This window comes from Orcinus orca, chromosome 9 (genome assembly GCF_937001465.1).
Source record: "Orcinus orca chromosome 9, mOrcOrc1.1, whole genome shotgun sequence".
In the NCBI taxonomy this organism is placed as follows: Eukaryota; Metazoa; Chordata; class Mammalia; order Artiodactyla; family Delphinidae; genus Orcinus; species Orcinus orca.
The window spans coordinates 6,941,302-6,954,944 of NC_064567.1; positions in this window are offsets into that span (position 1 = coordinate 6,941,302).

Consider the following 13,643-nt stretch of genomic DNA (forward strand, 5'->3'; position numbering starts at 1 on the left):
ATGGTGAATGATGGTAAAAAATTGTCATTGTAAAGCAATTATACTCCAATAAAGATGTTAAAAAAATTGCTATTCTCTGAATCAGAATATCACTATAATCGAATGAACTTCTAGAAAAGAGGGGGGAAATCTGAATTTTCTTGGAAAGGAAATTCATTTTTGTAATTTTATTATTAAAAATGTAGTAATTAAAACTTTAAAAAATTTAAAGTTTGAACTTATAAGGCAAGAACAGCAACTGCTGGACACTCCTATGACCATTAAATAGAAACAATTGTATTACTAAATAAGATACTTTCAACTGAGCTTCTTGGGGCATAGGTCTAGTTCTGCCAGTATAATATGGTAACATTACCATTAAATATTCTTTCTTCTAATAGGAGCTTATTAAGGTAAAGATTTTCTCTTTTTTAATTCTTAGCCTTGAAAATTTGGGGGGATGGTGATAGCATTTCATCGAAGCAATTTTGCTGACTGAAGTTTTGTGCACTGTTTCAAGAAAATACATATTTTCAGAAGCAGATTTAAGATGGCCATCCTCATATTTTTAATTTCTAATTCCTTTTTTTAATATCTTTTTATTTTATTTTTAATTTTTGGCTGCATTGGGTCTTCGTTGCTGTGCATGGGCTTTCTCTAGTTGCTGCGAGAGGGGGCTACTCTTCCTTGCAGTACGTGAGCTTCTCATTGTGGTGGCTTCTCTTGCTGCGGAGCACGGGGCTCCAGTAACTGTGGCGTACAGGCTTAGTTGCTCCGCGGCATGTGGGATCTTCCCGGACCAGAGCGCGAACCCGTGTCGCCTGTATTGGCAGGCGGATTCTTAACCACTGTGCCACCAGGGAAGTCCCTAATTTCTAATACTTTAGCCTGTTCTTGCCACTATACATACTCACTGGAGAAAAATTTGTTCTTAAACTTTGGATCTAGAAAAGGGACAATGGAGCAATTTAACTGGTTTTCAAGTTAAGAAAATAATTGAAGTTTCCACCTGCATCTTGGCTTTCCTTGTATGCACATCAATTTCAGCATCTTCCTTAGAGTAGAATCAAAAGGAAATCTTTTTTCAGCAGCAATGATGTAGGAAATACTTGCATTCTCAAGGGACATCAATTTATTCAGCAAGTTCCAGCAAACAAACTGCTTTCCATGTAAATCACCATCGGTTATTAGTAAGTCTTGCTACGTTGGTAACGTTCTCTGGAAAATACAGAATTAAGGCCTTCTTTATTCTATAAGCCTTTGACGGATGTAATAGCTGTTGTTCTATCTTGTTGAAAAATTTTGCATATGTACACGACAAGACAATTTCAAAGGTTCTTGTTTAACAAAATTTGTTATTGGTTGAAGAAAAATTGTGGAAGTAGTCTACAATCTTTCTGCTTGAAGCCACTCATTTTCTATTACATCTTTTTAAGCTATAACCATTTTCTAAACATAGAACTGAAGGGAGTAAACAAATTATATGCTTGTACCCATAGCCTTTACCATATTTGCTCCGTAGTCAATAATTTTGTGCATTTCTCTTTACAGATTTTTACATTCCATAAATGTTTCTGAAAGTCAAATTCACTATGTGTGTGAGACCCGGGAATCGTTCATCAAGTAAAGAAAGAGGAAACAGTTGAATTAATCATTAATCCTCTATGTTGTCAAACCTAAAAAAATTAAGGTTGATTCTTCATGTCCAAATGTCACACATACCATATACGTACTGTAGTAGCATATTTCATAATTTCAATAACCTTTTTGTGTACAACAAAATATAAATCAGGAAATAGTTTTTAGGAATGTTTTCTAAAATAAATCAATATTTAGAATTCATAGCTTGGGCAAATCTAAAAAAATCCTTTCTCTTCAACAGCTTAAAATGGTTTTAAGTCTACAGTAATTATTTCTACAAGCTTTAAAAAATATTACCCTTCACAGATCCCAAACCACAAGGCATTGTCTAATTAAAAGCATTCTTGTAAAGTCCGTTGTTTAGAGAGAAGAAATGTATTTTGGGTGTCTCATTTTATCTCCTTTCTCCTTTTTTTCCAGGCTCTCTCTATATTTTTAATCATGTCTCAATCAAAGATGATTAATCATATATGTCTTGTACATGACTTTTTTTGTCCTTGTGAAATTTTGAGATAGCCATGTTGACATTCTGCATTTAATTTTACCCTCCTAATATGCGAAAAATTACCAAATAGGGCTTTTTCTTTTTTAGGATTAACAGACCAAATGGAATTTAATTAAACATTAGTTTCTAAAGATTACTTAGTGTTATGAATGCAATTGCACCAAATAATTCTACAGTAATTAGAATTGTGATACAATCTAATCTTTGTTAGTTTTGCCCTGTGGTCATATTTATATTTCTATGAACATCTGTAGGTTCAAAAAGGATATATTGTTTTTTTTAAGTTATCTGGATGACATTCTCTCAATATTCACATTAACTGTTAATATTTAACTATCTGAAAGTTCTCATTTATTACATAAAATCAGCACCTTTCATAATCCGCAATAATTATTGTAGCATTTTACTTTTGCAATATTAAAAGTACATTCATATATACCTCAATTGTTAGCATTTCAACATATAAAGCACATCATCGGATTTTGCACTTCTAGTTACATCTAGAATTTCAAATATTTAAATTTGGGAGCAAATATTCATATACTAACAATGACTGATATGCCATGTTCTTTTTAAATTACGTTTTATTGTAGTGTAGTTGCTTTACAATGTTGTATTAGTTTCTGCTGTACAGCAAAGTGAATCAATTATACCTATACATATATCCACTTTTTTTAGGTTTCCTTCCCATTTAGGTCACCACAGAGCAATGAGTAGAGTTCCCTGTGTTATACAGTAGGTTCCCATTAGTTATCTATTTTATACATAGTAGTGTATATATGTCAATCCCAATCTCTCAGTTGGTCCCATCCCCCCCTTCCCCCCTTGGTAACTGTAAGTTTTTTCTCTACATCTGTGACTCTATTTCTGCTTTGCAAATAAGTTCATCTGTACCATTTTTCTAGATTCCACATATAAGCGATAGTATACAATATTTGTTTTTCTCCTTCTGACTTACTTCACTCTGTAGGACAGTCTCTAGGTCCATGACATGCCATGTTTATGTTACTGAAGATTGATGCACTGATGGGGTATGATGGAAATCTACCCAACAGCACAGTCTTACTCATGTACAAGTTTAAGGATGCCAGAAATGGCATTGAGTAAGCATTCAACTATTCCACTTTGCAGTGGCCAAGGCTGAACACCACAGCTGAACAGCAGAATTTGGCCAAACACTGAACTTGAAGCCAAATAGAAAATAGTGCACCCCCAGTACATGTGCATGTAGTTCTCATCTGGGCATATGTGAAAGGCCTGGCAGTTGTGCAGTGACCAGATTACTGTGATTGTAGATGGAAATTTCCAAGTCTATTATCCATCTCGATTGGAAGTATGGATGTTATTTTTTATTTAAATATTTTTATATTTATATGATGTAAATAGGTTGAAAATATTTTCTATTTTTACTACCAGTGGCCACCAGAATTCTGAGGCTGACGCCTTTACCTTTTCTTTTTGTCTTTCTCCATTCACGTTTATTATTCTTTTTCTGTGCTTTGCAGAATATTTGAAGTATACAGCGATTATAAAGAAGACAAAAGCCACCTATAACTGCATTATTCAGACATAATCACTCAGCATTTTGGTGTCTATCCTTCCAGGCCTCTTTCTTCTATGTATATTTGTTTGTTTATTTAACATAGTTGGAACCGTAAGTACTGTTTTGCAAGCTGCCTTTATTACTTAATACACTTGAATATCTTCCCTAGCATTAAATATTCTTCTAAAACATAAATGAAATGTTTACATATTACTTCACTGTACAGATGTTTAATAATTTATTTATACATGTAGGTTCTAATTTTTACTACAACATAAATTTAAGATGATTCTGCTTATCCATAATTTTTATAAGCTTTTTTGATTGTTTTCTTAGATGCAGTTGCCAGGAGTGAGAGATTACTGGGCAAGGGCATGATTATTTTAGACTCTTGAGATATGTGGCTATCCAGAGAAGTTATGCCAATTTACATTCCCACCAGCAATACATAACTCTCACTTTTGTTTTTGTTGCTGTTGTTGTGTCTTTTAATGTTCCAAAGTTTAGCTTTTATTTATTTATTATTTTAAATTTTTTATTTTATTTTTTATTTTTTGGCCACGCCACGCAGCTTGTGGGATCTTAATTCCCTGACCAGGGGTTGAACCTGGCCCCTCAGCAGTGACAGCATGGAGTCCTAACCACTGGACCACCAGGAAATTCCCCAAGTTTATTTTTATGTAGTCAAATCTGTCAATGTGTTTCCCTTTATGCCTTCTAAATTTGTGTTTTGCCATGTTACTCCAAAACTACAAAAAGAGTTTTACATTTTCTTCTAGTTGTGGGAAAAATTATATTAACGTCTTTCCCTTTCATGATCTCTTTATAGCAATAACAACTAACATTTATTGAGTACCAAATGTCAGGGGCCATGCTATGCTCTTTACATGTATTATATGATCTAATCTTCTCAACTATTCTATAATAGAGATAACATGCCTTAAAAGTCAAATAATTTGCCCAAGGTCACAGGACTAAGAAGTGGACAAGTAGGGATTCAAATACAAGTTCCTTTGACTTCCCAGTCCAAGTTGTTTTTTTTCTTTTAATTTTATTGAAATATAGTTGATTTACAATGTTGTGTTTAATGTCTGCTGTACAGCAAAGTGACTCAGCTATACATCTATATATTCTTTTCCATATTCTTTTCCATTATGGTTTATAGAAGTATAGTGAATACAGTCCCCTGTACTATACAGTAGGGCCTTATTGTTTATCCACAGCCCAAGTTCTTGACTACTCTACTGCACTACTTCCCCACGTATTTTTTTTTTAATATTTACTTATTTGTTTATTTGGCTGTGCAGGGTCTTAGTTGCGGCCTGTGGGATCTAGTTCCCTGACCAGGGATCGAACCCAGGCCCCCTGCATTGGGAGCGTGGAGTCTTAGCCACTGGACCACCAGGGAACTCCCCATATTGCCTTTAAACCAAATATTAATGTGAAATTTTTACCTGAATGAGGTAAGAAGAGAGAGCCCACCAATCAGAGATGGCTGAGGATGGTTATAGATTTTTCACTGAGAAGACATTACAATTTGAAACATTCAATGATATGCAAGATTGTCTTTTCACTGCCAAGTGTAAACTGATTAAGAACTTTTGGGTTTTGGAAAAGTCAACAATGATCATTGACACTATAACGTTTCTTTCACGTTTTACAATCATTTATGAGTGCCTCCATGTGCCAGATATTGTACAGGGGATAAAGAGTGGAATAAGGTAAACTTTCCTCGTGGGGCTGTAGCTTTACTTAGCAGTGGGAGGTGGCAAGAAAGTAAATAATTTCAACTCAATGCATATTGTGTAATTATGTGACGTATTCATTTCCTAGGACTGCCATAACAAAGTACTACAAGCTGGGTGGCTTAAAACAACAGAAATTTAGTTTCCCACAGTTCTGGAGGCTGTAATTCTGAAATCAAGGTGTTGGCAGGGCCATGTTCCCTCTGAGGCTCTAGGGAGAGTCGTTCCTTGCTTCTACCTAGCTTCTGGGATTTGCTGGCAATCCTTGTGTTCCCTGACTTGCAGAGGCATCACTATCACTCCAATCTCTGCCCCCATCAACTCATAGTGTCCTCCCTGTGCCTCTGTGTTTCTGCTTCTCTTCTCCTCTTCTTATACGGACACCAGTCATATTGGATTAAGGGCCCACCCTACTCCCATACGACCTCATCTTTTTGTTTGTTTGTTTTTTGGTTTTTTTGCGGTATGCGGGCCTCTCACTGTTGTGGCCCCTCCCGTTGCAGAGCACAGGCTCCGGACGCGCAGGCGCAGGGGCCATGGCTCACGGGCCCAGCCGCTTCGCGGCATGTGGGATCTTCCCCGACCAGGGCACGAACCCGCGTCCCCTGCATCGGCAGGCGGACTCTCAACCACTGCTCCACCAGGGAAGCCCGGGAAGCCCCCATACGACCTCATCTTAACTAACATCTTAATCACATCTGCAAAGAACCTATTTCTAAATAAGGTCACGTTCACAGATACCAGGGGTTAGGACTTCAACATGTCTTTTGTGGGGGTGGGGGGATATAGTCCAACCCACAACAGATATAAACATGAAATAAAAGCAGCTATAGTAAGTAGCATATAGGAAAGAAACTTTTTCTGTGTCCTGGGAGTTTCAGGGAAGGTTTCCTGGAGAAGTTGACATGATAGCTGAGTCTTGAAGGAAAATAGAAGTTATCAGCTGTCCCAGGAATGGGAGATGGTCATTCCAATCAGAGTGAAGAGCCATGCAAAGTCCCAGAGGTGTGCTCAGCATGGGATATTCAGAAAAGTACATGAGGGGCAGTGCTGTTGGATCTTAAAATGTGGTAAAGTGGGGAGCAGAGCGCAGATGCAGAAAGTTAGGTTGGCAAGCTAAATGAAATCATAAAAGAAGCTTGCAAAAAATTTAAAACAGCAATTAGGTAAGGAAACTGCAAATGAACTAGTGATTATTATTTGTTCACACAACCACCAGGTTTAATCCCTACGTCAACCATATGACATACATGTTTTTTACTCCATAGTTTATGTGAATTTTTGGTGGGCAATTCTCCATGGTGTTTCTACATGTCTTGTAACAGTTTTTATCCTGGACTGGATAAAACTGTTTCATTTCAAGGGAATGCGTATGCAAACAACCTGGGAGGACAGAGACCATGTCTTCCCCTGGGGGAGAAGGCAGATTTTTTTCTTGACAAAGATAGTAAAGATATTGTCTTCCTCCAGGTCAGAGGTTGGACAAGTCGACTAACATCCCCCTTACAAGATTAACATAGGATTGCTAGATTAAATATAAGATGCCCAATTAAATTTGAATTTCAAATAAACCACACGTAATTTTTAGTGTCAATGTGCCCTGTGAAACATTTATATTAAAAATTATTTGGGGGGACTTCCCTGGTGGCGCAGTGGTTAAGAATCCACCTGCCAATGCAGGGGACACTGGTTCGAGCCCTGGTCCGGGAAGATCCCACATGCTACGGAGCAACTAAACCCATGTGCCACCACTACAAAGCCGGAGCTCTAGAGCCCATGAGCCACAACTACTGAGCCCGCGTGCCTAGAGACTGTGCTCTGCAACAAGCGAAGCCCCTGCAATGAGAAGCCTGCGCACTGCAACGAAGAGTAGCCCCTGCTCGCTGCAACTAGAGAAAGCCCGCATGCAGCAACGAAGACCCAACACAGCCAAAAATAAATTTAAAAAAATTATTTTTTGTTTATTTGAAACTCAAATTTAACTGGACATCTGTGTTTCTACTTGTTAAATCTGGCAGCCCCAGCTGGGGGCTCCTAGGCTCGCTGTTCCTTGGCACAGGTCCGTTGTGTGTGCCTTAGCCACCTGGGCCATATTGTGTCACCCCCAGGAGTGAATTGACCGGAACACGAAGCTCACACTGCCCCTGCTCTGTGAGTAACAGAGTCCTTTGTCTCTGACCCAGGAATCTCCTGTCTTGTCCAGCATCCATGGAAACTATGGCAGGCTAACTTGGGAACTTGCAAATAGGGTAAAACCCTGTGTAGTTCCTTACTTGACACCAATCCCCTATTGAGGCACACTTAGATTATTTCTAGTCTAAATAGATAATATTGCTTTTATAAGCAATATAGTAACAGATATCCTGGAACATAATTCTCTGTGCATAGGTACAAAACCATCTGTTGGAAAAATTCCTAGAAGTGGAATTGCTGGATTAAAAGGTGTGTACATTTAAAATGTTGGAGTAGGGACTTCCCTGTGGTCCAGTGGTTAAGACTCTGCACTTCCAATGCAAGGGGTGCTGGTTCGATCCCTGGTTGGAGAACTAAGAGCCCAAATGCTGTGCGGTGCAGCCAAAAATAATTAGAAAATAAGATAAAATGTTGACATCTATCAATAAATTGTCCTTCATAGAGGTCATGTTCACAAATTCTCACCAAGATGTATGAGAGTGCTTTTTTCTTCCATATTTGTAGCCCAATGTATTATGAACTTTTTTGATCTTTGCCAACCTAAGTAAAAAGTGGAATCTCATTTAATTTAACTTTGTATTTCTCTTATTATGAGTAAAGTTGAACATCTTAAGCTTAGAAGCCTTGGGAATTTCCTTTTCTGTGAACTGTTCACATTTAAAATATTTTTCTGTTGAGTTGTTGATGTTTTCTTGTTGAGTTGCACAAACTCTTTATATAACACAGCAATTTTTTATGTGTTATATATACTTTCCCTAGTTTGACATCTGCCATTTGGCATCTTGCAAAACAGAAATTTTTTAGTTTTATGTAATTGACATTTTCAGTCTTTTATGATTTTGGGGTTTGGTACCTTGCTTAGGAAGGCCCTGCCCCCTCTTGAGTTTTTTCTTTCTTTCTTTCTTTTTAATCCCTCACATTTTTGGAAGAAGTCTTCATGAAAGAAACAATAACTCAGAGACTTCCCTGGTGGTCCAGTGGGTAAGACTCTGCGCCCCCAGTACAGGGGGCCAGGGTTCAATCCCTGGTCGGGGAACTAGATCCCACATGCATGCCACAACTGAGAGTCCAAATACTGCAACTAAGACCTGGAGCAGCCTAAATAAATATTTAAAAAAATAATAATAACTCAAAACTTCAACCTCGCTTTCGGTGCATTTTGCTATCATCTCTGGGGGACTTCTGGTTCATTGACACTTTCTTTTTTTTTTTTTTTTTTTTTAACATAGGTGGTATGACTTTATTTTCTTTATACTTTTGCATTTCTTTACAGAGACCTTCTTTTTTTTTTTGCGGTACACGGGCCTCTCACTGTTGTGGCCTCTTCCATTGCGGAGCACAGGCTCCGGACGTGCAGGCTCAGCGGCCATGACTCACGGGACCAGCCGCTCCACGGCATGTGGGATCTTCCCGGACCGGGGCACGAACCCGTGTCCCCTGCATCGGCAGGCGGCCTCTCAACCACTGCGCCACCAGGGAAGCCCGAGACCTTCTTTTTTATGATAAAAAATTATATTTTTGTTTGTGTGGGATATACAGAGTTTTCTGACACTCAAAAAACTTTCCTTCTTATATTGTTCTCAAGCAAATTTTCAGACAATTGCAATGCTCTCAGATTAAAGCTTTTGGTAAAACTCATTATGGAAAGTGATCCAGATCCCAAGTCATTTAAAGAGAAGAGTTTTACTTATTCTTTCTAGTCTTGCTGAAAGTGGCAACATATTTTGATTTTAATATTCTTTCATACAACGAAGATGTTTATCTACTCTGTATCAGATTTTGTACCCTGGCAATACAGCAGGGAACAAAACAAATTCCTGTCCCTATGAAGAAGGACATCTACATTGATCTCTCTATTTTTTTTAAATTGGGGTATAGTTGTTTTACAATGTTGTGTTAGTTTCTACTGTACAGCGAAGTGAAGTAGCATTCCCTGTGCTATACAGCAGGTTGACACTTTCACAGCACAAAGCACTCACTAACTTGGCACACTTGTGGGATTCCTCAGCATGGACACTGCAGAGACTACCTTGAGATGCATCAGAGGAAACTCTTGACGTATGTCTGGGGTGCTGCAAGTCCCAGGGGAGCTCGCTCTATCATTTCCAAAGTGAGACTATGACACTGGACTTCTCCAGGTTTCATTCCCGAAGAGATAGAAATGGTCACCATCACCAAAACACAGTATAACTGCAACCACAGAACATTTAATTTTGACAAGACAATGAGTAAGCAACAGGGTCCCAAGCCTTCCCCATGGCTAGTTCCCCTGAATCCACATTTTATAAATTTATAGATGCCTCCTGGGGATTTATTTCAGGAACTCCCCATCTGTGTCATTGTTACACTTTCTCCAGCTGTTACGGGGGTAGAGAGCCTCGAACATATATTTTTTCCTCAGTTCACTACAGCTCATGGAAACGTTTCCTCAATGTAAGACTAGGAGGGCCAGATCTTTAGAATGGAAAGGGTGGACTTCCCTGGTGGCACAGTGGTTAAAAATCCGCCTGCCAATGCAGGGCACATGGGTTCGAGCCCTGGTCCAGGAAGATCCCACATGCCATGGAGCAACTAAGCCCATGTGCCACAACTACTGAGCCTGCGCTCTAGAGCCTGTGAACCACAACTACTGAGCCCGCGTGCTACAACTACTGAAGCCTGCACCCCTAGAGCCCACGCTCCGCAACAAGAGAAACCAATGCAATGAGAAAGAAGCCTGCGCACCTCAAAGAACAGTAGCCCCTGCTCGCTGCAACCAGAAAAAAGCCCGCGTGCAGCAACGAAGACCCAATGCAGCCAAAAATAAAATAAATAAAATAAAATAAGTAAATTAAAAAAAAAAAAGACGGGAAAGGGTAATCTGTTAGGTGATGCATTTTGCCCCATACAGCAGGTGGGAGTGGCTAATATGATTCCTAAACAAAATTCTATGCCAGGCATCTGTTAATATGCAGCTGGGGACCAGACTGCCACATTCTCCCAGTATTCCTAGATTCAATACAGCCTCCCCCATTCATTCCTGCTTAAAAAACAAGAATTTTTCTCCTGCTTATTGAGGAGGAAACATCAGCATTTGCTTGTAAATAGTGATTCAAATCAGAGTTCAAACTTGACAAATGCAACTTTACAATCTAAGCTGCAGGTTAGGATATGGTTTCTCTTTGGGGGTTGACAGGCACCTTCCTCCTCATTTCCAGCACCATGCCAGAAAAAGAACAGTGAACAGTGAATCCCAGTAATTTAAACAGATCCTGGCTTAGCCCCAGGAAAGAAAAAAGTAAAAATAAAACAGAATATTATAGGTAACGTTCTTCCTCCGTGTGTGTGTGTGTGTGTGTGTGTGTGTGTGTGTGTAATTTTTCAGAATCTTGGGTTTCTCTAACCAGATATTTTAAAAGAACTGGTTCATATATTTTCATTTAAGTGTATATGATGCTTCTCAGTGAAATGAGAAAGGCAGTTTTCCATCTGGTTCTGGGATTTTTAGATCTTTTATCTGCTCCTTTTAAAGAAGGTAATAACAACAGCTGACTTATGTTGAGCACTTACTATACACCAAGCGCTGCTGGAATAAGCACATTGTAGCTTTTAGTTCTCATAGCGCCCCCATGTGGCAGATACTTCACATCTTGTGTGCCTCCAGTATGTGCTTAGTGGAATGATGGCACTCAAGTCTACTGACTGTGGAAAGCTTATAGAGGTTTAATATTAAAGAGGACTAGAGGAGTCCCAACAGTCATGCAGCAACACTTTCCATTTCCCCACTCGTTGCTTCTCCACCTCCAGAGATTCGATGATTATCTCAGAGGCAGGATGGTTTGAATGTGCAGACATCTATAACTGGACTTTCATTTTCTTCCTGCCTCTGGTCTAAGTTACTGGTTCTGAAACATTTGTGTGTATAAGAACTGCTGTACATGGGCTTCCCTGGTGGCACAGTGGTTGAGAGTCCGCCTGCCCATGCAGCGAACACAGGTTCGCGATCCAGTCCGGGAAGATCCCACATGCTGCGGAGCTGCTGGGCCCATAAGCCATGGCCGCTGAGCCTGCGCGTCCGGAGCCTGTGCTCCACAACGGGAGAGGCCACAACAGTGAGATGCCCGCGTACCGCAAAAAAAAAAAAAAGAACTGCTGTACAGAGTTGTATGAAACCATGTGTACAACAATTAGGAGCAAATTGGAAGATGTTTGGGGTCATTTTGACTATATCTGATTTTTGCCTAATATGCTGGATTTTATGCTGAATTCTTAGCAGGGAAATAACACAGGACTGGGAGATTCAGGCTAGGAGAGAAAATAAGACTCGAGAGAAGAAAGCCAAGGAGACTTCCAGGTAGGGTGAAGGATGTGCCTCTCTGCATACCAGACAATCTGAGGCCGAGGGAGGTGGGAGAGGGGCGAGGCCAGGAGGAATGAATGCCAGGTACTGTGATAAAACTGCTTTATCTATGTTCTCTCACTTAGTTTTTATTTTTTATTTTTTGCTTACATGTATTTTATTTTTAATTTTATTGAAGTATAGTTGATTTACAATGTTGTGTTAGTTTCAGGTGTACAGCAAAGTGATTCAGTTATACATATACATATATTCATTCTTTTTCAGATTCTTTTCCCATATAAGTTATTACAGAATATTGAGTAAAATTCCCTGTGCTATACAGTACTTCCTTGTTGGTTACCTATTTTATATATAGTAGTGTGTGTATGTTAATCCCAAACTCATAATTTATTCCTATCCACCCCTCCCCCACCAACATTTCCCCTTTGGTAACCATAAGTTTGTTTTTGAAATCTGTGAGTCTGTTTCTGTTTTGTAAATAAGTTCATTTATATCTTTTTTAAAATTAGATTCCACATATGAGTGATATCATATGATATTTGTCTTTCTCTGACTTACTTTACGTAGTATGGTAATCTTGAGGTCCATCCATGTTGCTGCAAACAGCATTATTTCATTCTTGTTTATGGCTGAGTAATATTCGATTTTATGTATGTACCACATTTTCTTTATTCATTCCTCTGTCAATGAACATTTAAGTTGCTTCCCACTTAATTATTACAGCGACCCTTCAGATATGGAAACTAAGGTTCCAAGTGTCAAGTGACTTGCTTGGTGTCACAAAGATGGCGGACGGTATAGCCTATATCCAAAGCCAGGTCTTTCTCACATTAAACTCAAGCTCTTTCCACCATAGGTGGCTTCCTTGTGTAATAGGACTCCCTGAAGTCAGCCAGAAAGAACTCTGGGGAAAATGGAGATGTGCAAAGTTGGTTTGGGGTGGCCTAAAACTTGGGACAGGATAGTTGTGAGGCTGTGTAGGGAAACACCTTCCTCATTCATGGAGAACAGAAGGGCTGACCTGTACAGATGGTTTAGGAAGCTAAGCAGAATTTTACAAAAATAGCTGTATTCATGCCTATTTGTGATTTCTTTCCTTCTGTGTAAGAGACATCCAAAGACTGGGCAGCCCTTTACACACCAAGTGTGTAATAGGTAGGGGTGTCCTTCAGGTGCTCACCTTTCTGGTCTCCTGGGAATATCATTTGAATGTCCCAGTAAAAGACATTGTAAGCCCAGAAATTTAATTAGGCTGAAAACTGTAATCATTTGAGGAAAATCCATACCCCCAACTTTGAGGCCCCAGCAGCAGCTTTAGGAGAAATAATCACTGGCTACCACAACAACAGTGACATGCTCATTGGCAGCAGCAGAGGGACAACAGTGGAGACACTACAAAGAGTCACTAAGGAAGTTTGTGAGCCCTCCAGACACACATAAAGAGGAAGGGGTTTCAGTGGCTTTGAAGTCTCAGGAACACTACTAGTTAAGGGAATAAAGCAAATTTCACTGTGATAGAGCAAAGGCTGTCCAAGTAGTACAGATGGATATTAGAATAATAAGAACTACTTTAGATCCATATCTAACACCATAAACTGGATAGTTTTACATAGTTAAATGGTTTATCAAAGAAAATAAATTTGTATTTACTACTCACTGTATATACAGAGAAATTCTAAATACTTAAGTATCAGATTG